General features: G+C 42.7%; 1 protein-coding gene across 1 annotated transcript in view; it reads left to right on the forward strand.

Moving 5' to 3' along the window:
• Positions 1-25,580, forward strand: part of LOC121289841 (catenin alpha-3-like) — a 1,845,970-nt gene that overhangs the window by 667,031 nt on the left and 1,153,359 nt on the right. The window lies entirely within an intron of this gene.

Consider the following 25,580-nt stretch of genomic DNA (forward strand, 5'->3'; position numbering starts at 1 on the left):
GTTGCAGATAGTGAAGAGGATTGGCAAAGGATACAACGGGATATAGACTGGTTGGAGACTTGGGCGGAGAAATGGCAGATGGAATTTAATCCAGACAAATGCGAAGTAATGCATTTTGGAAGGTCTAATACAGGCAGGAATTATACAGTAAATGGCAGAACCCTTAAGTGCATCGACGGGCAGAGGGATCTGGGTGTACAGGTCCACAGGTCACTGAGAGTGGCAACGCAGGTGGATAAGATAGTCAGGAAGGCATATGGCATGCTTGCCTTCATTGGCAGGGGTATTGAGTATAAAAGCTGGGAAGTCATGCTGCAGCTGTATAGAACCTTGGTTAGGCCACACTTGGAATATTGCGTGCAATTCTGATCACCACATTACCAGAAGGATATGGAGGCATTGGAGAGGGTGCAGAGGAGGTTTACCAGGATGCTGCCTGTTCTGGAGGTTATTAGCTATGAGGAGAGGTTGGAGAAACTCGGATTGTTCTCAATAGAGCGACGGAGATTGAGGGGCGACTTGATAGAAGTTTACAAAATTATGAGTGGCATGGACAGAGTAGATAGTCAGAAGCTTTTCCCCAGGGTGGAAGAGTCAATTACTAGGGGACATAGATTTAAGGTGAGAGGAGAAAACTATAAAGATGATGTGCGGGGCAAGTTTTTTACGCAGAGGGTAGTGAGTGTCTGGAATTTGCTGCCAGAGGAGGTGGTGGAAGCAGGTATGATAGTGGTGTTTAAGAGGCAGCTTGAAAAATACATGAATAGGATGGGAATGGAGGGATACGGACCCCGGAAGTGCAAAATGTTTTAGTTGACCGGCAATATGATCGGCGCAGGCTTGGAGGGCCGAAGGGCCTGTTCCTGTGCTGTACTTTTCTTTGTTCTTTCTTGGTTGACAGTATGATTGGCAAGCAGTAATTCTACTGTCTTAGATACAGGAACACTTACAGATGCCCTCTCCTCCTACCCGTTCTGGAGGCAGCCCACCTCCATTTCTGTGTCCTGACAGCCCAATTGGACCACAGACCTTACCTAATTAAGGCCCTGGGCCAGGTCAAATGGCTGCCAGTTTTGCTTTCACGAAGCAGATGAGTTTTTGACCTAGAATCGAACCTGCTTCCCATCTTTTGCCTCCTATGGAACCATCCGTCCCCTGGTGTGTCTTATGATCCAGTGCATCATACAGACTGCCAAATACAATAATTGTATAGCTCTAATGCTGCATATATAAAATGATTTAGAATTGTGCAAGTGCACTTTCAGATGCTGAGCCTGATATAAAACATTAAGATCACATGTCCATTTGTACTAATTATCAGTACCACATTAGGTGCCTCATGAAGTGTGAGCCATGGTTCAATGGGTAGCACTCTCACCTCTGAGTTCGAAGGTTGCTGCTTTCAGTCTGACTTGGGAAACATGAATACAAAATCTAGACTGAGACATCAGGGAGTGCTATGCTGTCAGAGGTGATGTCTTTCCGATGTGACATTAAACCAAGACCCCCACCTGCACTCTCAGGGAGATATAAAAATCCAATGGCATCATTCGAAGACCTGCTATTGCCAGTATCCTGGCCAAAATCTACCCCTCACCAACATCATGAAAAATAGAATATCTGATCATTATCACATTGCTGTTTGTGGGATCTTGCTGTGTGCAAATTGGCTGCTGCATTTCCTACTTTACAACAGTGACTACACGTCAGAAGTACTTCATTTATTGTAACATGTTTTTGGATGACCTGAGGATATGGAAGATGCGAGATAAATGTAAGTCTTTCTTTCATCTGATTTCACGTTGGCCACTCATATTCACAAAGCAAAAGGACTTTTGCTTACTGGATTCTGAAAATGCTGTAGCTTTGTTGAATTTTGGTTCCATTTGCTATTACACACAATGGAATATTTGTACGTTCTTATTTATGCAATCGGCTCTGCTTTATGTATTCAGCCAAGTTAGGCAGAAACATTGCAATTGCAACAGACTTGCTATAACAAGATATCTCTTTACACAGTATGTATTGATATATTATCGTCTCCGTTCATGATGATTATCATAAATTTTTAGTTCTTGGACAAATCACACATCTACAAATTGTTGAGAAATGTTGAGAGTTGTGTCGATGTGATGATGTTTTATGGTAGGAACCTATGATATTGATCAGACATCCAGTAATACACGACTAGATAGTGTGCTCAATGTAGATAAGTTGATGAATGTGTCCTTATGCCAGTGGTTAACTGACATATATTACCCACTATGCTTTTAATAGGTCAAATTAATTCATTGATTAACTGTGGAAAGCAACTCAAAAATAATAGTGTACCTGACCTGCAAACGTTCTCTGGTGTTCAGCATCTTGACAGTTTTGACTTTCAACAGTATTTGATCACAATAAAATTAGACTGCTTAGCAACAGGGTTTTCAGTGGTCACTCAGGTGTTTGGTTTTGTATTTTTAGAAAGGTAAGTGGTTGGTAGTTCTGGTAGATGATTTGACTCTGCTAATGACAAGTAGAGATGAGACCGAACTTTCTAGGGAACAGAGTGCCCTCGTTACCGGTAATTCTGTTTGGTGGCGGAGTTACTGTAACCTCAGGAGCATTATTGACTCCAGCTAACAGAACCGATAACTAATGGAAGACTGAACGAATGTGTTAGGAAATCCTCTATGGTAAAAATAGGGTGAGAATCATGGGCGGAATTTTATGGCTCTTTCTGCCAGCAGGATTTTACGGTCCTGCTGAAGTCATTGCGCTTTTGAACAGCTTACCGCATTTCACGGTCCCTCCCGGCTGCGACGGGGCTGTAAAATTCTACCCCTTGTTTCAATGCTTCCTTTTGATGGGTGGGTACTCATAAGCACAGAAATTCATCATCAATTACAATAATCCAACCCAAGCTACTGACAAATCCGCACCTCTGGAGCTCCTATTGGTCCAATACACAGTGCGCATTTCCTAAAACTAGGGAAATCTTGCTTAAGTTTAGAAAATTTAGGCACAGGTTGACAGACCCACAACCTAGGGTCCTCCAGTGTGTATATGATTATTACAAATGTTTAGTCAGCTACAACTGTAACTACTAGTACTAGTAAGCTTCCTACTGCTCATTCAGCTAGGATCAACCTATAGCATAGGAAGATAAGAGATAGGTGCAGGAATAGACCATTCGGCCCCTTGAGCCGAATGGCCTTTCTATATGATCATAGCTGATCTTCTGCATCAACTCAACTTTCCCCACCCACTCCCCATCTCCCTTAATTTCCTGACAGACCAGACATCTGTCTACCTTGGCCTTCTGGGATAGAGAATTTCAAAAATTCTCCTCAGCTCAGTCCCAAATGATCAACCCCTTATCCTGAGACTTTGCCCCCATGTTCTAGATTTCCCAACCAAGAGAAACAATCTCTTAGTGCCTACTCCGTCACCAAAGCCCTGTACAATTGTAACAAGACTTCCTTATTCTTGTACTTCAACCTCCTTACAATAAAGGCCAACATGCTATTTGCCTTCCTAATTGCTTGCTATACTTGCATGCTAACTTTCTGTGTTCCTTGTATGAGTACACACAAGTCTCTTTGAGCATCAACATTTTGAAGTTTCACGCCTTCTAAAGAATATTCTGCTTTTCTATTCTTACAACCAAAGTGAATAACCTCACACTCCCCCACATTATACTCTATCTGCCAACTTGTTGTCTGCTCATTTAGCCTGTGAATACCTCTTTACAGTGTCTTTGTGTTCTCCTCACAGCTTACATTCCCACCTAGCTTTGTTACCATCAGCAAACTTAGATAAATTACTCTTGGTGTCTTCTTCCAAGTCATTCATAATTGTAAATAGCTGAGGCCCCAGCAGTGATCCCTGTGGCACTCCACTGGCCACAGTCTGCCAACTTGAAAATTCCCCATTTATCCCTTCTCTCTGCTTCCTTTCTGATAAATAATCCTCTGATCATGCTAATATACTCCTCCCAACTCTAATTTATCTTGTGTAGTAACCTTTTATGTGGCACCTTACTGAATGCCTTTTGGAAATCCAAGTATACTACATCTACTGGGTTCCTCTTTGTCCAACCTATTGGTTACATTCTCAAAAAACGCTAATAAATTTGCCAAACATGATGTTCCTTTTATAAAATCATGTTGACTCAGTCTGACCATCTGATTTTCTAAGTGCACTGTGAAGATTCCAGCATTTTCCTGGTGCCTTATATCTAACTGACCTGCAGTTCCCTATTTTCTCTTTCTGTCCTTTCTTGAATAGGAGTGTTACATTTGCTAATTTCCAATTCTCTAGGACCATTCTAAAGTCTAGGGAATTTGGCAAAATCATAACCAGTTTATTCACATCTCTGCAGCTACATCTTGTAGAACTCTAGGATATAGATCATTAGATCCTAGGAATTTGTTGGCTTTTAATCTCTTAAATTGCTCCAATACCATCTCTCCACTGATATTAGTTTATTTAATTACCTCACTCTTATTAGCCCTCTGGTTACTCTTGATTTCTGATATGTATTTCATGTCTTCTACTTTGAAGACAAACGCAAAATATGTCTTCAACATCCCTGCCAATTTTATATCTGGCTAGTTTACTCTCATATTCTTTTTACCCTTTATATCAACTTTTTGGTCACCCTTTGCTGGTTTCTAAACCTCTTGTGATCCTCAGGCTTATTGCTATTCTTCACAAAATTATGAGCCTTTTAATCTAACACTATCCATAACTTCTCCACTAAAGCCACAGATGCATTTTTCTTCCTGAGTTTTTGGTTTTTATTGGAAGTATCATGTTGAACATTTTCAATCATTTCTTTCAACGTTTCCCACTGTTATTTACCGCCATACTTTTTAGTCTATTTACCCAACAAACTATAGCCAGCTGTCCCCTCAAACCTATGTAATATGCTTCATTAATGTTTAAGATTTTTGTTTTGGATTCAAGTGTGTCTTTCTCAATCTTATTATGGAATTCAAATGTATTATGATCACTATTTCCCAGTCGATCTTTTACGATGAGATTACTAATTAACCTTGCCTCATTGCATAATACTAGATCTCAAATAGCTTATCACTAGTTGGTACCACAAGATATTGTTTCAGGAAACTGTTGTGCAAGCATCTACAAACATATCTTCCAGACCACCTTTGATTGGTCCAGTCCATATGAAGATTCATGATTATTCCATTGTGTTTGCTACAAGCTCCAATTATTGTTTTGCTTAAAGCTCTGTATAATGGTATAACTACTGTTAAGGGGCCTATAATATACTCCCACTAGTCTTTTCTGACTCCTGCTATTCCTAATCTCCCCTAGACTGATTCTACTTCCTGATCTTCAGAATCAAGTTTCTTTCCACCAATGTCCTTATGTCATCTTTTACTGTCAGGGCTACCCCTCTCCCTTTGACATTCTGTCTGTCTTTTTGAAATGTTGTGTACCTTGAAATGCTTACCTCCCAACCTTGGCCACCTTGTAACCATGTAATGGCAATTAGATCTAAATCATTTACCTCTATTTGTGGTGGTATTTCATCTACTTTATTGTGAATGCTTCTTGCATTCATGTAAGAAGACTTGAACTTTACTGATTTGCCACTATTCTTAGCATGAATCTTATTTGCTGATGCCTATTACCAATAAACTCTCTGCCCCTTCCTGCCCATTCTGCTTATCTTTACCCAAATCGCTACATTGCTGTTACCTTAACTTTTCACTTTTTCACTTTAGATGTCTAAATTTCCCTTCACCTGACCTTTCCACCTCCCACCTCCCACCCCACCCCAACCCCTATTTACACCCCTAGTTACATGATTCACCAGGACACTGGTCCCAGCTCAGTTTAAGTGGAACCCCTCCCAAGAGAACAGCTCCCGCTTTCCCAAGTACTGGTGCTAGTGCCATGAATCCAAACCTCTTCTTCCCACGCCACATGTCGAGCCACACATTTAATTCTCTAATTTGCTAAACCCCATACCAATTGGTGCTTGGGCTCAGATAGTAATCCAAAGATTATTACCCTTGAGGTTTTGCTTATTAATTTAGAACCCAGTTCCTCAAAACCTCATTCTTAGTCCGACCGATGTTGATCCCTAAATGGATCATGACAATGGGATCTGCCCCCTCCACTCCAAATTCTTCTCCAGCTGTGAGGAGATGACCCAAACCCTGGCATCTGGGCAAAAAACAAAATCTGGAGCTGAATCCCAGCATCCCAGTGACAGATGTACTCTCCAGGTACGACTAATGAGTTAGGGAGGCTGGCCAAATATCAACCTTATACTGGTGAATTGCATAGCTGCCAGGTTTGAGATATCGAGTCCATTAGAGAGAACTGACTTAGTCCCGAAACTGCTATGGCCAGGAATGGCACCTTGGAGACATCTCAACCACAATAAGAGATCCTTTGTCATCCCTGCTAGTCATTAGGTACTGTGTTCAATCTCTGGCTGGATGGGCAGTCAGTATCAGAAGCTGTTGCTTTCTTTAAATATTACTAACCCACGTTTTAATCAGACGCAGTAGAGGCTTTTTTGTAATGTAGAGTGCCAGTTAAATTGAGGGATAAATCAAATAGCACCAGTAATTAAGTTTTTGAAGTAATATCATGCGGATATTAATGACTTTATCTCAATGTTCTCTCTCTGCTGTACAAGTGAGGGTGTTATCCCATTTAAAATTGGTTTACTGTCTCTGTTAAAATAATGGGACTAGGAATTTCGGATAATCCCAAAAAGAATGGATATCCCAGTAATCCACAGGGTCCATGCCTAGGATTCTAATAGAACATGCTGGCTTTTTTTCTTGGGGGTCCAGGATAGACTGTGTGTATTACTAAAATGTGCTAAACCTGAATTGCCGAGAACTGGCTCACCATTAATGTAAGTCGTGCTGTGACGGTCGCCTCTTGGGACAGGATTTTCCCCTCGTCGGGCGGGCACAGTGGGCGGGTGCAGCGGGCGGGCCTGGGAGTGGCCGCGCAACGGTCCATTGTCTGCGATCGGGCCCCGACCGCGATTTCACGCTGGCTGGCCAATTAATGGTGAATCATGCACCGAAACACTCAGCACTGCTGGGTGGAGGGACGGTGAGGAGGGCGAGTGCAGAAGTCAGCGCATGCACGCGGGTGCATTCAGTGAAAGCTCCCTAAAGGCACAGAGCTGCCTCAGGGAGCTGAAGATTTCCAACATTAAAAGTAAAGATCTTAAAATTAAAGTACACATTTCCCCTCATATGACTCTGTCTCTGCCACATGGGCAGGGACATGTTAAAAATTAGATTTAAAAGTTTGCATTTTATTTTTAATTAACGTCAGAAACTTTATCCCACCCGTGGATGAGGTTTTCTCAAAATCCGAAGGTCGCTTGACCTATAGCGAAAAATTCAATTTAATGAATTAAGGGCCTTAATGGGCTGCTTAATTGTCAACGGGCGCGCTACGGCCTCTCGCACACGCCCGTCGAGCGAAATATCGTGAGTGTGATGACGTCGGGACGCTCGCTCGACATCATCGTGCACTATTTTATTCTTGTTGGGGTTGGGGTGCCTGCCCGCTCGACAAAAAACTCAGCCCTTGCTCTTAAGCAATCCCAGTCACTCACAAAGGAGCAACAGTTGTAGCCAATTTTGTCATTCATACACAGAATTTGACAAAACAGACACAGGCCAGTCAGCCTAACAGTTTCTGCTGAAAACTCAAGGGGAACCTGCCCATGATCCCGATGGCTGCCCTGCAGCTATTTAATGCTCCAGAACAGCGTTAAACCTTTGGAGGTGGGACTTCTGCCCCTCTACTGGGAGGAGTCCAACCTTAGACAGCTGCCATTTTTGGATGGCTGGTGGCTTTGCAGTCTAGCAGTCGAGGCCACTTCTGGGACTTACAGGCAGTCCTACCATGGTGAGGAACCCAGGTAAGTCCGAGGTCAGGGGTCTCACCCAGGCAAGGTAGGTGAGGGTGAAGGTTGGGTTTGAGATGGTGGGAGGGGGCTGGTTAAATGGTGAGGAGATGATCTTGGGGTTGGATCATGCCTCTCATAGACCCAGGGGCCACAAAGGAGGTCCCCCCTCCCATGCCCGACACCAGCCTGCACAGCTAAAACTACTGGGCTTCCCCCCCCCCCCCCCCCCCCTACTCCACTGCCACGGGTATAATACCCATGAATGTGGGATGAGCCCCTTAAGGGGCCAGTAATTAGCTATTTGAAGGCCTCAAAGGCCTAAAGGTGGCCAGCTGCCCTATGGCTTCCTGGTCCCCTGTTTAATTGCAGTGGGGGCAAGGGTGGGCAGGTAGGTGACAGGCAAAGTACCCGCAGGATTTTATGTGCTCCCCCATGTTCAAACCTGCCCCATGATTCTCTCAACATGGTCACTTGCTGGACGTTGAGGGAATGGTACATCTCATAGTTGACAAGCAGTGCCTGCAAAGTGATGTGTGTGCAGTCAGTGGCACCCTGCACCATGGGGAGGCCTACAATCCTCACAAAGCCACCTGCTTGTTCCACCTGCTTCTCTCTGGCAAGTGAAAATGAAATGTATTGAGGTCTCTTGGAATACAGAGCCTCTGTGATCTCTGTGATGCAACACTAGATGACAAACTGTGAGATGTTGCAAATATTACCTGCTTCAGCCCGGAAGGAGCTGGATACCCAAAGGTTCATGGCCACATATCTTCACTGTCACTGTTAATGCCATCCTTGCCATGCTTTGAGGCTGCAGTTGTGGCTGCAGATTTCAGGGATTATGTCCTTAGTGAATTGGAGATGTCTTATGCCGTTTCCTCGCTGAGGTTCAAGTCGGAGAATCACTCCTGAACCCTGGGTGGGTATAGCCTCCTGCTAGGAGCTCTCCTTCCCTTCTACCTCCTCCCTCTTCCATTAGCTTGTCCTGCTCTGTAGGCCCTCTGCTCATTCTCCCTGTCGTGCTATATTCCAAGGGAGATACATTCCACTGCACGTAAATTTGGGAGCAAGTGCTTTGTGCAGAATCATTGAAGTCAGGACAAAGTCCTTCAATCCCACCAGTTCCCTGTAGACTTCAGCTACTTTATACAATTCTAGCAACACAAAACATTTGTACAGTTGCAGCAAAATTCAGCAGGAATCAATGAACAGCTAACCTGAAAGTAGTTGACAATTCCTTTAAATAGCACTGATGGGGGGAGGTCCTTCCTGCACTGAACACACATCCAGCTAAGCATGTTTAAGAGAGGGTATCAGCTTAAGCATTGAGTTCCAAATTAGCAGTGCTGGTGTCAAATCAATGTTATATTCCAATGAGTGTTTCCTGGACATGTGCTACGCCCTCACCAGACTGCTTCTAGCAGCAGAAGAATGTGTGCATGCCATGAGTGCTATTTTGGAGGCAAAACAAAGTCTTAACCTCACGTATGCTTTCTGTTACTTCTTCAAATAATTCAATGAGGTTGATAAAGCATGGCCTTGCCTTTTCATATCCATGCTAACTGTTCTTTATTACACTTTTGGTTTCTATTTGTACTTTTGAGTAAATATTCCAATACTTTTCCTAATGCTGACATTAACCTATCTGGTCTCCTTTTTGATATCAGAATCACATGAGCTGTCAACCAGCCCCTCTGGCAACATTCCCTTTTTTATTGAATATCTATAATCCTAGTGCTTTTGCAAACTCTTCCTTACCTTCTTTTAGTCTGGGTGGTTGCAATCCATCCAGCCCCCAGAATTTTATCCTCTCTACTTTGCCTATTTTAATAATTATCTTCCTCCTCCTCCTCCAGGTATCATGCCCTAAGAATGCATTGGTGATCATGGACTTCTGTTGGATTGGTCCATGATTGTGCTTGGCAAAGTGTTGCAGTGGTTTGCCATTGTCTTCTGCAGTTTGGCTGACCAGCAAACTCTCCCACTCTTACTGCCTGTCATCAGGCGTGTTGGAAGGATTTACAGGCTGATGGTTAGAGAGGCATTTTGGCCGGGTTATGAAAACACCTTCTGTGGCCATCAAGTAGGACTTGAACCGCAGCTTCTGGCCTAGGGATACTACCACTACGCCACAAGACTTCACTTAGCCCCCTCTGGCTATCTTCATTATCGTGATATCCTATTTGATCTCACCTAATGTCATTCTAATATGAAGCTTCTCACTGGCCAGTTACACTGAGACTTTAAGAAACTAACAGTGTATTGTCAAATACCATAAAAGTTGCCAGTTTCTGCAGTGAGTTACAGACTTTCTAATCAAAGGTTTGCTTAAAATTGCAAACCAAATCACATGGGCTTAACTAAACAGGGAATACCATCCAAGTTCCAAAGTGTCAAGTGTTATGATGTTCTTTTGATAGAACTTTTCTTTTGCAACAAGTCCTGCCAATATAAAAAACATCCTAGCACAAAGCAAGCAAAAACTACTCATATAAGTTTGCATTAGCTTCATCTTCTGGGCGATAATAAATTATTTCCACTCCTAGTTTCCTCAGGTTTTGAATAGAATGTTTGCTGCTTCATTTTCATAGATTTTAATGACCAAAATGGCAGATGTACAAATTCATGCAACACAATCTTATTGGTGGAAATGGCAGAATGCCATAAAACTAGGTTGGTTAACAAATTGCCTTCATCAGTAAAAGCGATGGAAACTTTTTAAACCTGCTATGAGGGAAAAGGAAAGATTATAAACCCAGCTGTGAAGAGATGGGGAGTTTCGATCAGCTGTGATAGAATTGGAAGGTTTTAATGCAGCCGTGAAGCGATGGAGAGTTTTGTAATCCAGGTTTTGATAATGAATCTGTCTTTCTAGAGGAGTTTGCTTAAAGCCACATTGCATCATGGGATTTTGAAGGTCCATCGAAGCAAACAGGACCTTAGTTCAGAGTCAGCGTTCAGGGTCAGCATTCAAGGTCAATGTCTCCAATAAGGAAAGAGAAGCCAGGACACTCAACCCTGCAAGTTAAGTCTTGCCTAGTTCATGTGTTCAGATATATAGAGTGGGGCTTGAACCTACAACCTTCTGATTTTGAAGCAAGTGTCCTGTCAAAATGATAATCTATGGAGCAGTTGCTTTCCCTATTTTTGGTACTCCAGTTTACATCTGGTTAGCTGAGAAATATCCATAGTGTCTTGGGTAGCACAGTGGGTGCTGTGTGTGATACTTTTGACAATATTTTATTTTATTTCACATGAAATGTGCAATAATTGACAGGCTGTCTCTGTTGCGCCAATGGGCTGAATCCTACAGCAGGCTTCAGGACCTTGATGCAGGCTAAAAATGGGTCCTGAGCCCACATTTGCCGGCAGTGTAATTGGCTCTGCAATTTTACCACAGGCAACCTCCTAATTAAAGATAACGGTCAGCATCCTGATGCTGCAGGCCCAATCAGAGGACCGGCAGCTCTGAAGTGTCAGCAGCCCCACTGGGAGACGTGGACGCTTCTTGGGCAGATAGGTAACCTTGAAGACCTCTCAAAACGGAGGAGCTCTCAGCCAGGTCTGTAAAAATTAAAAATTAGGGAGCTGAGGACGGTAGGCCCTGTAGTTGGAGGGGAAACCTCTCATGGTGGGGGGGAGCATTAGATTGTTGGGGTCACAGGGGCTGACAATTTTCTGTTCCCAGCACCCTCTTTGGGCCATGGAGCCTTTGGCTATTATGACTCCTGCCGGGATTGGCACAAGAAGGCCATCTCCATGAATGTGGCAGCCTCCTCATGCGACAGAGGAAGGTTTCTCTACCATCGGCAAAATGTCAATAGCTCTGTAAACTGGCCATAATTGGGATTTTAATTATGCAAATTGGCTGCCTGTCTTCGTGGAACCCAGCCAATCGCCCTTACAATCCACTGCTGAGAAAAGGCAGCGTGGCTCCCCGTAACTTTACTGGCTTCTCCACCTCCATTCCCACTATCTATGGGTTGGTAGCATTCAGCCCAATGCTTCTGTTTCTTTTTTCAAAATGTAAAGAAAGAGAAACTTATACTTATCAGAAAATTTGTTTGGGTGATGAGGGATGAAAATTGGGTACAACACCAAGGAGAACTCCCCTACTCCTTTCCCAATTGTAAAATCGGATGTTTTATATCCACGTTACAGTTTTAATGCCTTGTCCGATATATGGCGCCCCCAACAGTGCAGCACTCCCTCAGACTTGCCAGAAGTATCACCATCCTAAATTGTGTGATTAAGTCTCTGAAGTGGGGCTGGAACAACAGTGCTGCCCAATGAGCCAAGACTAATACCAATCAGGTAAAAGTTAATTTTATTTTGCTTGGCTTGATGTCTAATCAACAAATTTCAATGGCACCAAAATGGTATCAGAGGCTGATCTTCTGAACAAGCACCCCAACAAATTTGAGAAATTGCAGGCATACCCCCACGATTTTGCATATATATTGGAGAACATCTACTTTTCTGATGTGTGCTTCCAGTGGGTGAGGGTTCACGCCTAATGTACTCAAACAGAGCCCCACCCGAGGACTTACTGACCAAGGAAGCTGTATTCATAGCATGGCCAAACAGTTTGAATATCAACCTGAAAATCCTTCCAACACACGCCAATGGAAGGAGGTGAAGGTGGGACAGATTCCTGGTCAGTCATATGATGGAATGAACATTTGTGCCTCTGCCATCACTGTCAATAGCTCCAGACTCCAAATGCTTGTGAAAGTGCATGTTGCCACAGCAACTCAGACACCTTGAGTAAACTGTAACACCAGCACAACAACAAAATGGCTGATAGGTACAACTGGAACATGGGACTAGCTATCTGTATTATTAAGAATGTGCACACTTCATACCACGTTAACCACAGCTTGGTGCCCAAGCATTGCCAGATTTGGTTCTGCAGGTATAATAAAAACCTTCAATATAGTGTGCCTTTAGTATTATAAAATGTCCTGAGGTGCTTCACAGGAATAAAATCAGATAAAAAAATGACACTGAACCAAAACAAAGGTGGTATTAGAATGGGTAATTAACAGCTTGGTCAAAAAGGCAAGTGTTTAGAAATTTATAAAGGAGAGGCCAGTGTTTTAGGGTAAGGACACTTACTGAGTGCGTCTAGACCTTTTCATAATGTAGCAGTTCTAATAGATTTTCAGCTGAAAGTTTTCATCCAGTTGCTGCCCAATGCTGTGACTGTAACAAACAGTATAAATCTCCACTCCTGCAGATGAGTTCTGCTTAACGGGAATGCAGATTGGGAAATTAAGTGAAGGCATCAGTGAACAATGCTACTGATTCTCCTGCCATTCATCCTAATAGCTAAAAAGTAAACAGAAGTGTCAATAATTGGGCACTAACCTCTATATGGATTTTCCAATCCCAGCTCCTATTGAGCATGCTGGGAGCAGAGACTTGCAAAGTTTAATCTCATTTCCCTCAGATATCAGTTTATTAGGTAATTAGACAATTTATTTTTTTCAATGCTGTAAGATTCAGCATTGACTATTGTTACTAGTCACTGATATAGCTTGTGTTAAGGACAATCTGTAGAATTGTCTGTACTAGTTGTCTGTAAGAATATCTGTGTTAGTTACCAGTCCTAGTTAACATTGCATCGTCTTGGCTTCAGTTTTGCTTTAATTTTTGTTTTAACTTGCTTAAATTTTCTGACTCCAAGCAAAACATTGCTCTGTTAAACACTCTGGGCTGGATTTTGCATCAGGCTGCAGGATCCTGGCAATTATTAAGGACAGAGGGTGGACTCTTCACGCTGCAGCCCAACTCGAGGGCAGTCCTTGGCAGTCCTACAAGAAGTGGGCATTGCCGAGGCAGGTGGCGGACTGCGAGGATGCCTCAACATGGAGGGGCCTTCACTATCTTGGGCAGCAGGTCTGAAATAAACAAGATTAAGGCCACCAGGTCCATAGGGATGGAGGGGGAACCCTTCCACTGGATCGGGCTTGACCGGGATTGCAGCCTTATGGCCCCATTAACGGGGCATGAAGCCTATGGCTTCAAAGACTCCCCAGCCTGCCTTAGGAAGGCCAGCTCCATTGAGCTGGTGACCTCTGCACCATGCAAGAGGTGGCTCCACCAGTGGCAAAATGCTGGCGAGGTCACAAAATCGCCCCTAATTGGGGCCTGATCCAGCGTACTTAGCTGCCCACCTTTGTGGAGTGCCTAGCCAATCCAATTCCCAAGCTGCCCAGAGCTAGGAAAATTCAGCCCTCAAAGACTGTACATAGGAATAGGAGTAAGCCATTCAGCCCCTTGAGGCCATCCTGCCGATCAGATCACCTCAACTTCATTTCCACACCATTTCCCTTGATACCCAATAAAAATCTGTCCATCTCAATCCTAAAAATAGCAATTGACCCTTAGCCTCCACAACCTGTTGGGCCGGGAGAGAGTTCCAGATTTCCATTAGCCTCTGTGTGAAGAAGGGTTTCCTGTTTTTACTCCTGGTTTTTAATTCTAAGATTCTGCCCCCTTGGATTGTTCTATCAGAGGAAATAATTTCCCTGCATTTATCCTATCAAAACTTTTTTAACATTTTAACCACCTTGATCAGATTACCCCTTAAACCTCTCAACCAAAGAGATTACAAATTTGTAACTGCCATCATAATCTAATCCTATCATCCTTCTGGTGAATCTGTGCTGTACCCCAGCATTGCAGTATTTGCTTCCAGAACTGAACACAATAGTCCAGACAGGTCTGACCAAGACTCTGTATAACTAGAGCATCACTTCCTCCTTTAGCAATTCCAGCCTTTTCGAGATAAAGGCCAATGTTCCATCAGTCTTCCTGATATCTTTTTTTTGTACTTGTCCACTAGCTTTTATTGATGTGTCTGTGGGCAGCTAAATCCCTTTGCTCCAGCACAGTTCCTATTCCTTTACCATTTAGAAAGACTTCTGATTTGTCATTCTTGAATCAAAAATGGATAACCTCACACTCCTACACATTGAACTCCATCTGTAAGAGCTTTTCACACTCACATAAACTATCAAAGTCTCTTTGCATATATCTTCTGGTTCACATCCGAACAACTTAACTTGGTGTCATCTGTAAACATGGATAGACAACTCTATTCCCTCATTCAAAGACAACGCAGCGCAAGGCATTAGGGAACACTGTTTGACACATCCAGCCAATCAGAATACATTCCCTTTATCTTTTTTGGAACAGCTTGTGGTGGAGCCCACTAGGGAACAGGCAATTCTAGATTTAGTGATGTGTAATGATGCAGAATTGAAAAGGGAGCTTAAGGTGAAGGAACCCTAAGGAGGAAGTGACCATAATATGATAGAATTTACCCTGCAATTTGAGAGGAAAAAGCTGGAATCAGATGTAACGGTATAAAGGCAACTACAGAGGCATGAGGGAGGAGCTGGCCAGAAATGACTGGGAGATGAGCCTAGCAGGAAAGACAGTGGAACAGCAATGGCAGGAGTTTCTGGGAGTAATTTGGGAGATACAGCAAAACTTCATCCCTTGGAAGAAGAAGCATACTAAAGGGAGGACGAGGCAACCATGGCTGACAAGGGAAATCAGGGACAGCATAAAAGCTAAAGAGAAAGCATACAATGCGGCAAAGAGCTGTGGGAAACCAGCGGATTGGGAAGCCTTAAAGACCAACAGCGGACAACTAAAAAAGAAGTAAGGAGGGAGAAGATTAAATATGAGGGTAAACTAGCCAGTAATATAAAAGATTGCAAGAGTTTTTTTAGATATATAAAGGGTAAGAAAAAGGCAAAAGTGGACATTGGGCCGCTGGAAAATTACGCTGGAGAAGTAGTAGTGGGGAACAAAGAAATGGCAGAGCAACTGAATAGGTACTTTGCAACAGTCTTCACGGTGGAAGACATGAGTAACATCCCCAAAGTTCAAGAGAGTTGGGGGGCAGAGGTGAGTATAGTGGCCATTACCAAGGAGAAGGTGCTAGGAAAACTACAAGGTCTGAAGATGGATAAATCACCTGGACCAATGGATTATACCCCAGAATTCTGAAGGAGATAGCTGAAGAGATAGTGGAGGTGTTAGAGGTGATCTTTCAGGAATCACTGGATTCAGGGAGAGTCCCAGAGGACTGGAAAATCGCTAATGTAACCCCCCTGTTTAAGAAGGGAGAGAGGCAAAAGATGGGAAATTCAGGCCGATTAGCCTGACCTCGGCCATTGGTAAGATTATAGAGTCCATTATTAAGGATGAAATTTCATAATTCTTGGAAGTGCATGGTAAAATAGGGCAAAGTCAGCATGGTTTCAACAAGGGGAGGTCATGCCTGACAAATCTGTTAGAATTCTTTGAGGAGGTAACGAGTAGGTTAGACAAAGGAGAGCCAATGGATGTTATCTACTTGGACTTCCAGAAGGCCTTTGACAAGGTGTCGCACAGGAGGCTGCTCAGTAAGATAAGAGTCCATGGTGTTAGAGACAAGGTACTAGCATGGATAGATGATTGGCTGTCTGGCAGGAGGCAGAGAATGGGGATAAGGGGGTCCTTCTCAGGATGGCGGCCGGTGACTAGTGGAGTTCCACAGGGGTCAGTGTTGGGTCCACAACTTTTCACTTTATACATTAATAATCTGGATGAAGGAACTGAGGGCATTCTGGCTAAGTTTGGAGATGATACAAAGATAGGTGGACGGACAGGTAGTATTGAGGAGGCAGGGAGGCTGCAGAAGGATTTGGACAGGTTAGGAGAATGGGCAAAGAAGTGGCAGATGGAATACAACATGGGGAAGTGTGAGGTCATGCACTTTGGTAGGAAGAATAGAGGCATAGACTATTTTCTAAATGGGGAGAGAATTCAGAAATCTGGAGTGCAAAGGGACTTGGGAGTCCTAGTCCAGGATTCCCTTAAGGTTAACTAGCAGTTTGAGTCGGTACTTAGGAAGGCAAATGCAATGTTGGCATTTATTTCGAGAGGACTAGAATATAAAAGCAGGGATGTGCTGCTGAGGCTTTATAAGGCTCTGGTCAGACCACATTTAGAATATTGTGAGCAATTTTGGGCCCCTTATCTCAGGAAGGATGTTCTGGCCCTGGAGAAGGTCCAGAGGAAGTTCACGAGAACGGTCCCAGGAATGAAAGGCTTAACATTTGAGGACTCTGGGTCTATATGCCATGGAGTTTAGAAGGATGAGGGGGGGATCTGATTGAATACTGAAAGGCATAGATAGAGTGGACATGGGGAAGATATTTCCATTAGTAGGAGAGACTAGGACCGGAGGGCACAGCCTCAGAGTAAAGGGAAGATCTTTTAGAACAGAGTTGAGGAGAAACTTCTTTAGCCAGAGAGTGGTGAATCTATGGAATTCATTGCCACAGAAGGCTGTGGAGGCCAGGTCATTGAGTGTATTTAAGACCGAGATAGATAGGTTCTTGATTGGTAAGGGGATCAAAGGTTACAGGGAGAAGGTGGGAGAATGGGGTTGAGAAACTTATCAGTCATGATTGAATGGCGGAGCAGACTCGATGGGCCGAATGGCCTTATTTCTGCTCCTATGTCTTATGGTCTTATGATCTTATACTTACACACTCTCTCCTACCTCCCAACCAATTTCCAACCCACGTAACAAGGTTACCTCCAATTCCGCGATTTTTTTGTTAACAGCATTCTGTGCAACCTTAGCAAGCACCTTCTGGAAATCCATATAGACAATATCTATTGACATTCCCTATCCACCAGCTTAGTGACCTCCTCAAAAATACAACTAGATTAGTCAGGCATGACCTGCCTTCCACAAATCCACGTGCTTCTCTCTGGTCAGCTCATATTTGTTCAAGTACTCAGTCATGTTGCTCCTGATGACAGGTCCCAATAATTTCCCTATAACTGGTGCTAAACTAAAAGTTCGTAGTTTTCTGGCCTGTTCTTTCTTAATTAATGATGTGACATTCTGGTCACTATTCACTAGAGGCTTCCTTACTGTTAGATCATTAGGCACATAGGTAAGCAGCATTGTCACATATTAAGACATACCACAGTGATTACAGGGGAAACTGACGATCCTGCATAGGTTGTTCCTACTTCACAATCTCTTACTATGAGCTCCAGGAATATGATGTTGATTCTCTGGCAAGCACTACTTAAAATAAATTTCTCAAAAAAAAGGCATGAGTTTCAATAACACAGCAAGAGTTCTTCTTTCATTCTTAAGCTGATTTTGGTCCAATCTCATGGTTATGGCTTGAAGGTTATTCACTATCATGGCACAAACCCAGGGGCCTTTTCTTGTTTTTTGTTTTTAAGAGATTAGACATAACTTATATTGTAATTATGATTGAGTTAGAAAACAGTTACTGTGATGCACAAGGAACTTTAGAAAGCTATTAGAAATCTATGTGCAATAGATTACAGGTTCCGTTACTCTACAGCAGATACCTATCTATACGTCCAGTAAAATATTTGAATTGGCAACACATCTGCATCCAACTCCATTGAAATCACTCTATGACTTGTTACCCTGGCTTGTTCCTGGGATAGCACTGTAGCCACTGTTATTTTTACTCACTCCAGAGGGGGTGCTGTACCCTGAGCCAGACTGTTGCAACAAACTCAGCAAAAAGGTAAAAACAAAAAAACTGCGGATGCTGGAAATCCAAAACAAAAACAGAATTACCTGGAAAAACTCAGCAGGTCTGGCAGCATCGGCGGAGAAGAAAAGAGTTGACGTTTCGAGTCCTCATGACCCTTCGACAGAACTAGAAGGGTCATGAGGACTCGAAACGTCAGCAAAAAGGTGCATCACTTTCTCTAAGCAGCCCTGAGCCTGACCAAGGGAGATTCCTCATATTAATATGAAAATCTCAGGTATAGTGGCACTTCCTGCCACAGCTACTTTCTCTCACAGTTTCACTGTCACAACTCTACCCTCACACTTTGTTGACTGGATCTAAACAGCAGATTAGAATTGAAGAGATCGGGAATTTAGGAATCAAAAGTGAGGAAAGTAGGTAGAAAACTATTCAGAGAGAAACTAGGACTTACTGACTCGCCACGTGGAACACCACAGGAGCCAATTGTTAGTGCTGAAGTTAGACTGTGATCAACCATTTTATTAAACAAATAACTGACCACACAAAATGCTTGTATAAACTTCAGATGACACTAGGGAGCCTCATCCACCTGCCAAGCATATCGGAAAATCCTGGGCTACACAATTCTTTGGGAAGCCCTGGGCAGGCTGCCCTGGCCCTTGCACATTGCAACGTCATGGACAAGCTGCTCCCCTCATCCCCCCTGCTCTGCATTTTGGGAAATCCTGGGCATGCTGCCCATCATTTCTTATTACGTTTCAGTCGACAGAACAAGGTTCCCCACTGGCAGCAGATTCAGGAGCAGTAGCCCTCTGCTGTCTGACTATTGTGTTCATTAACTATTCAGTTAGATATATGGCCATGAACATTGGCAGCTAAATAGGCTTGGCTGTTTGGGGCTGCGCTAAATAGCACACAAGTGCATCTAGGTATGCAAGGCACAGAAATTTACAACACATTACTCTGGGTTTTTTTTACAGGTATGTGACACAGTTCCATCTTCTCTGACCAATACAAACTGAACATTAAGACCCTTACTGTGACCAGAAGCACCTGTGTGATTTTGATGTATCAATAACATAGTAAAGAGGATCATCAGATACTGTTCTCATAGAGTCATAGAGTTATACAGCACAGAACAGGCCCTTTGGCCCATTGTGTCCATGCCGGCCATCAAGCACCTCTATATTCTAATTCTATTTTCCAGCACTTGGCCCGTAGCCTTGTATGCTATAGCGTTTCAAGTGCTTATCTAAATACTTCTCATAGAGTCACAGAGTCATACTCCTTGGCAAGTCCACTGTCCACATTAGACTCAGTCTAATAGAAGACTTATATTTTTATAGTGCCTTTAATGACCTCAGGACCTTCCAAATAATTTCACAACCAACAAAGTGCTTTTGAAGTCACTATTCTAATGTAGGAAATGTGGCACCAATTGTGTCAGCAATGTTCCACAAATAACAATGAGACATTTGACTGGATTATCTGTTTTAATGATGGTGGTTGAAGGATAAATATTGGCCCAAGATGCCAGTGAAAACGTCCCTTGAAATAGTGCAGTGAGAACTTTTATGACCACCAGAGAGGGCATAACAGGCCTTGATTTAACACCTCATCTGAGAAAAAGCACCGTCAACCGTGCAGTACTCCCTCAGTACCTCACTGCAACGCCAGCCTCAATTATGTGCAGAGGACTCTTGAGCAGAATTTGAACCTGTGATGCTTGAAGCAAATGGTCCTGAAGTACCCTGAAGCAATGTTAAGGACTAGTCAGCCAGTTTATATCCTCAATACTGTGGACCTGGGGAGTAGCCTTATCACTGGGGGCCAATATTCTTCTCATTCAATACTCCATATAATACTGTGAGCCAGTGTCCCAAAAGGTACCAATTTCCCAGATGGACCAGCAGTGGGAAGGCTGTGGTGTTTAGTATTGGTGACCTGTTTGATTTTAGCTGGTTAAACTCTAGCCATATCTTTGTGCACATTTGGGTGGTCCTAAGCTCTGAACCTGCCAAACTACGTGCAGGCGCTCTGGAAGGAGGATGTGTCCCTCTGGGGAAAGGGTATAGTATACATAAGAACATAAGAACTAGGAGCAGAAGTAGGCAATTCAGCCCCTCGAGCCTGCCCCACCATTCAATACAATCATGGCTGATCTAATTTCGGCCTCAACTCCAATTTCCAACTCTCTCCCCATAACCTTTCAATCTGTTACTAATTAAAAATCTGTCTATCTCCTCCTTAAATTTATTCAGCATCCCGGCATCCATTGCATTCTGAGGTAGTGAATTCCACAGATTCACAACCATTTTTCGTACATAGGAACACTGACAGGTAGGTAACTGATTTGGACACTGTTAAACAAAATATGGAGCTTTCACTTGTGTTGAGCACTTGGTTAAGTAATAAGAATTTAATCCTACTCACTGTGTTCCATTTCCTTCTTAAAAACAGTGATATTCCTTTATGCAAATCATGAGCAGACATTGTGTAGCTTAAAGTATGTTGCAGGATTTCAGGGAACATTTTAATTTCATTTGGCTTTCTACATCTTTGTTAGAACGTTGAATTGTGGCATTTAGTCACACCATCGAGTACCCTGAGGCCAGGTATAGCACAGCCAATGACAATACAGAATTCTCCCAGACAAGGCATATGACAGCCAATAACAGCATAGCTCACTCCTAATTCAGGTATAGCATAGCCAATGACAGTGCAGAACACTCCCACAACAGGAATACCACAATCATTGTTTTATGTGCATAGTATATTACTTACATATATTTATCTATATATACAGATTAATATATATATTTAAGTTTGCTTCTAAATATAGTGAGTGATCTGTCATTACATTGGGAAGATGTGGATAAATTATTTTACACATGAAGTGGTTATGATCTGGAATGTGCTGCCTGGAAGGGCAGTAGAAGCAGGTTCAGTGGTAAATTTCAAAAGAGAGTTAGATAAATACCTGCAAAGGAGATATTTACAAGGCAATGGGGAAAGAACAGGAGAGTGGGATGATTGGATAGTTCTTTTAAAGAGCCAGTACAATGGGCTGAATGGCCTCCTTCCTTCTGTGTTGCATGAATCCAGGAAGGCCCACTTTATGGGGTGATGCTACCAGCAATGGGATTCGCCTGCCAGCGGCATTGGTCAGAAACTGGGCATTGCCAACAGTTTTTTGTCCCAGAACAGAAATGACTCCTTAATATCTGTTTGAATTGTGAAAGAGGGGCTCACATGTCTCATCCTTCAGTGAATTCCCAGCAAACTGAAGATAAATACAGTCAGCTTGTCTTATTTTTTAAAAAAAATCCAACTTTCAAGGAACCGTGACTGATGAACAAAGCAAATATTTTGGTCTGAGACAAAAATCTGTTGCAATTACCCCCTCTACTCACAGGCAAGGGAGATAACTGATTTGAACTTTGCTCATTTTAAATCTGTCCCTCTCCATCTGTGCTCACAATGTAAGTGGAATAGGTTGTTTACATTTACATGAAATCTGCTCAGCATTTTAAATACCTGCGTTGTGCCTCCTTTCAATCTTTAACTTTGTGTGTCTCTCCCCCAAGAGCCCTGAGTCCCAGAATAGTCCTGGTTGCTGGATTCCAATGCACCATCAGGTGGGGTACACAAAACCAAGAGGGTGTTGTAGAATGTCCTAAGCCAGGATTCTAGCAAGGAAGAGCCATTGGGATATTGGGGTATCTGCTTAAATAAATACTGTATTTACTATTTACAGCATGTACATAGTGAGTACAGGGAAGGCACATGTCTCCTCAGGGCTGCCTTTTTGCTCTCTACAGTACCTCATACATGACTGCCTGATGTCAGTACCATATCATCATGTGCCCATAGATTAGCATATCCATTCTGTTTACCCTTTATACTACAGAGGGCACCTGGCAACGAGTGAGGACTGTAAGGAGTTGGGTGTTTCTGAGGCCAATTGGGCATCAATAGCAAGAAAACCACTAACTGATCAAATAAGAAAAAAAGGAGAAATTTCTTTACAGAGGGAGCAGTGAGAATGTGGAACTCTCTCCCCTGTGCAGTGGTTGAAGCAGAGGACATTGATAGCTTTCAGGAGAGGGCAAAAGAAATGGAGGGACTCAGTGGGCAAGGGGTGGGGGGAGAGGTAATGAGAGTGGGAGGAGATTCCACCAGCATAGACCTGTTGGGCTGAATGGCTTGTTTCTGTGCTGAAGATCCCATATAATAAATGCATTAGATAATTCATTTACATTTAAACATGGAAATACATACTTGCAGTTTTTTCTGCTAGTTGTATAATAAAAATGAAGCAAGTGGAATGAATGGTACTAATCAGTGAGGTGCAGAGTAATGCAGTAACACCTATTGACCTGAGTGGCACTGTATCACTGCCCTTGCAGGCTTTGCCTTCTGCAATCAATTCATTAGCCATACAGTAGAGGTGAACTGCAAACTGATAGTGCTCCAAATAAATACATGCCTCTGTCTATCAGTGCAGGCCATAATTCAACTGCAACAGCATTAATGCAGCTCAGACACTGTATTTACTAATTCAAGTGGGAAAAGTAGGAAATCATTCCTGTTTCAATTAAATAATGGTCATCCATCACAACTTTTTGAAAGATAAAGCATAATTCTATCAACTCTTATTAGAAGCAGTGCTTGTTGCATATGATTATATTGTGTGTATCACTAAACCCCAACAAAGTCCAACAAAATAGACTCGCTGGCAATGAGATTGGCTGTATGAAAGGGCCTGTTTCTATGCTGCATGTTCTGTGTAATTGACCCTAACCCTAACCTTTGCATTTTAAGTCACAGTGATTATTATACTTATTATTTTCATTGTGTTAAAAGCATCTGAAAAGGAAATAAGCAGAAACGCGTCTGTTGCTCTAATCATGGCATAAGGCCTAGAGCCTCCATTTTCCAGTGCTGTCGCTTTGCAGAGATAACAGTAATGTTCAGTCATAAACCTGACAGTGTCCTAGTTCCCTACCCAATGAAACACTAGAGATATTATTCTGTAAAGCTCATGTAGCACAATTGGCACTGGCAACAGTGCACTGTTAATTAATGGTCTCTCTTCTGAACAAGGCTTTGTGTGATAGATTTTCCTGTGCATTAGCCAGCCGGAATTTAAAATACATTCCTTCCTTGTTTAATTATTTCTCTTTAGTTTATTGATCCTGTTCCACATACTGTGGGAAACCATTCACAGTCTTATATATGTCATTACTCTTTTGTAAAGTAAGCCTGCACAGATAATTAAACTTTCAAATTTTGAAAAAATACTACAGCAAGTTTTTATAGGCCCATTTCACCACTCCCCCACCCCCTAGCTCCACTGCCAGATCTGAGTGATATTTGTACATTTCAAATTCCCCTGAGCTGCCCATCGCCTGTTAACTCAGGTCCAGCTCACAGTCATATCCCCATATTATTTCTTGCATCAACTCACAGCGTATGAGTGTGTGCAAGAGTGTCAGAGGTAAATTCCATCTCTGATTTCTCATCCCCTCCCTATTGTCTAACATTTAACCTCTGGTCAGCTTCTTCCCCCTACAATACAGTTTAGATCAGCAAACAACCATGAAGCAAATCCCAGCCATAACGTTGATTTGAGCATTCTATGGTAGAACACATCAGAACTGTACCAGACTCTCTTGCATGCCCGTATTATTTAAATGTGCTGCAAAATTAACTTAGCAAATCTTTTCACTCAAGAACCTCATTTTTAACTATTGTAAGACATTGCTTAGGCCATTGCTGGCAGTATTGTACACAGGAGCAAAAGCCTTTCCTAACGTGTTTGACAGTCCTGTTACATGACTATGCATGTTCTAAGCACACTGTAATATTTTGCACTGAGGTAAGATTGTCAAACCAAACCCATGCGTCTCCAAATAACAAGGTCCAACAACTTTCAAAAACTCAAAATGTTTCACCCAGTCCATTAAATATATAACTGATTATCAGCTCATCAAACAATTGCATAATTACAAATACAACATCCAGATAGTGGGAAAAGCAGGAGGAAATTTATATTTGCTTCTCAAATAATATGCCAAAACTAAAATTTCTTGCAGGCTATTTAAAATTCAGACTGGACAATTATTTACTTGAAATGTGTGCCTTCAAATCCATGAGCTTTTGTTGCTTTGATAGGTCAGACTATCCTGTATAACTATGCCAAAATATACTGGATGTTCTACAGGGAAATCCCCACCTCCTCTCTCAACTTTCTTTGTTGTTTGAAATAATTTTTGGTAAGGAGAGTATTATAGGAATTAAACAGCCCGCATTCTCATTCTCGGATTTTAAAATGAGGGATGATGCCACTTCAAATGTTTCATCTTGGATATGCAGTGCCAACATGGCACACACCCAGGTAGAAGGGGTAAGGGATACATTATAGATCTCCAGGTGCTGACGTAGCTTTGGCCTCTGAGAAACAGCATCAAGCTGATGTGCCTGTTCCCATTCCATCTGTCAAGGTAACATAAGGAATAGGAGGGGGCCATTCAGCCCTTTGAGCCTGTAAAACTATCAGTGAGATCAACTCCAATTCCCCTCCTACCACTCACATCCTTACCTAAAAATAAACATTAATCAGTCTTGAAAGCTCCAGTTGACCCCACCGCAGACTTTGATGGGGGTGTGTTGGGGTGGGGGGGGGGGGGGGTGTAAAAGTTCCAGATTCCCACTATTCTGTGTGAAAAAATGCTGACTTCACTCTCGAGCTGCTCAGCACCCATTTAAGATTCTTGCCCCCTTGTCCTTGGTCCGCCAACTTGTTGAGAGAGTTTCACCATATCTATCTGACTGAACCTGCTAATCATTTCAGACATCTGTGCTTATAGTCTTTAAGTAAAGTTGACAAATCTGCACTGACGAACTCCAGACTGTGAGAGTGGCCAAGACCAACACCCCCATCCAACACTTTCCACAGCTCTCAGTGACAGACTTGCATAGTGTCAGTGTGCCAGCTCCCCATCTGCACTACATGCAGCTGAAGTTTCAATCCTCTCCATCACTGCCTTCAAATGGTATACAAGTTAAAGTTCGGAAGCAGCTAATGACTGATTTATTTTTCTTTAAATTGC

This window comes from Carcharodon carcharias, chromosome 17 (genome assembly GCF_017639515.1).
Source record: "Carcharodon carcharias isolate sCarCar2 chromosome 17, sCarCar2.pri, whole genome shotgun sequence".
NCBI lineage: Eukaryota > Metazoa > Chordata > Chondrichthyes > Lamniformes > Lamnidae > Carcharodon > Carcharodon carcharias.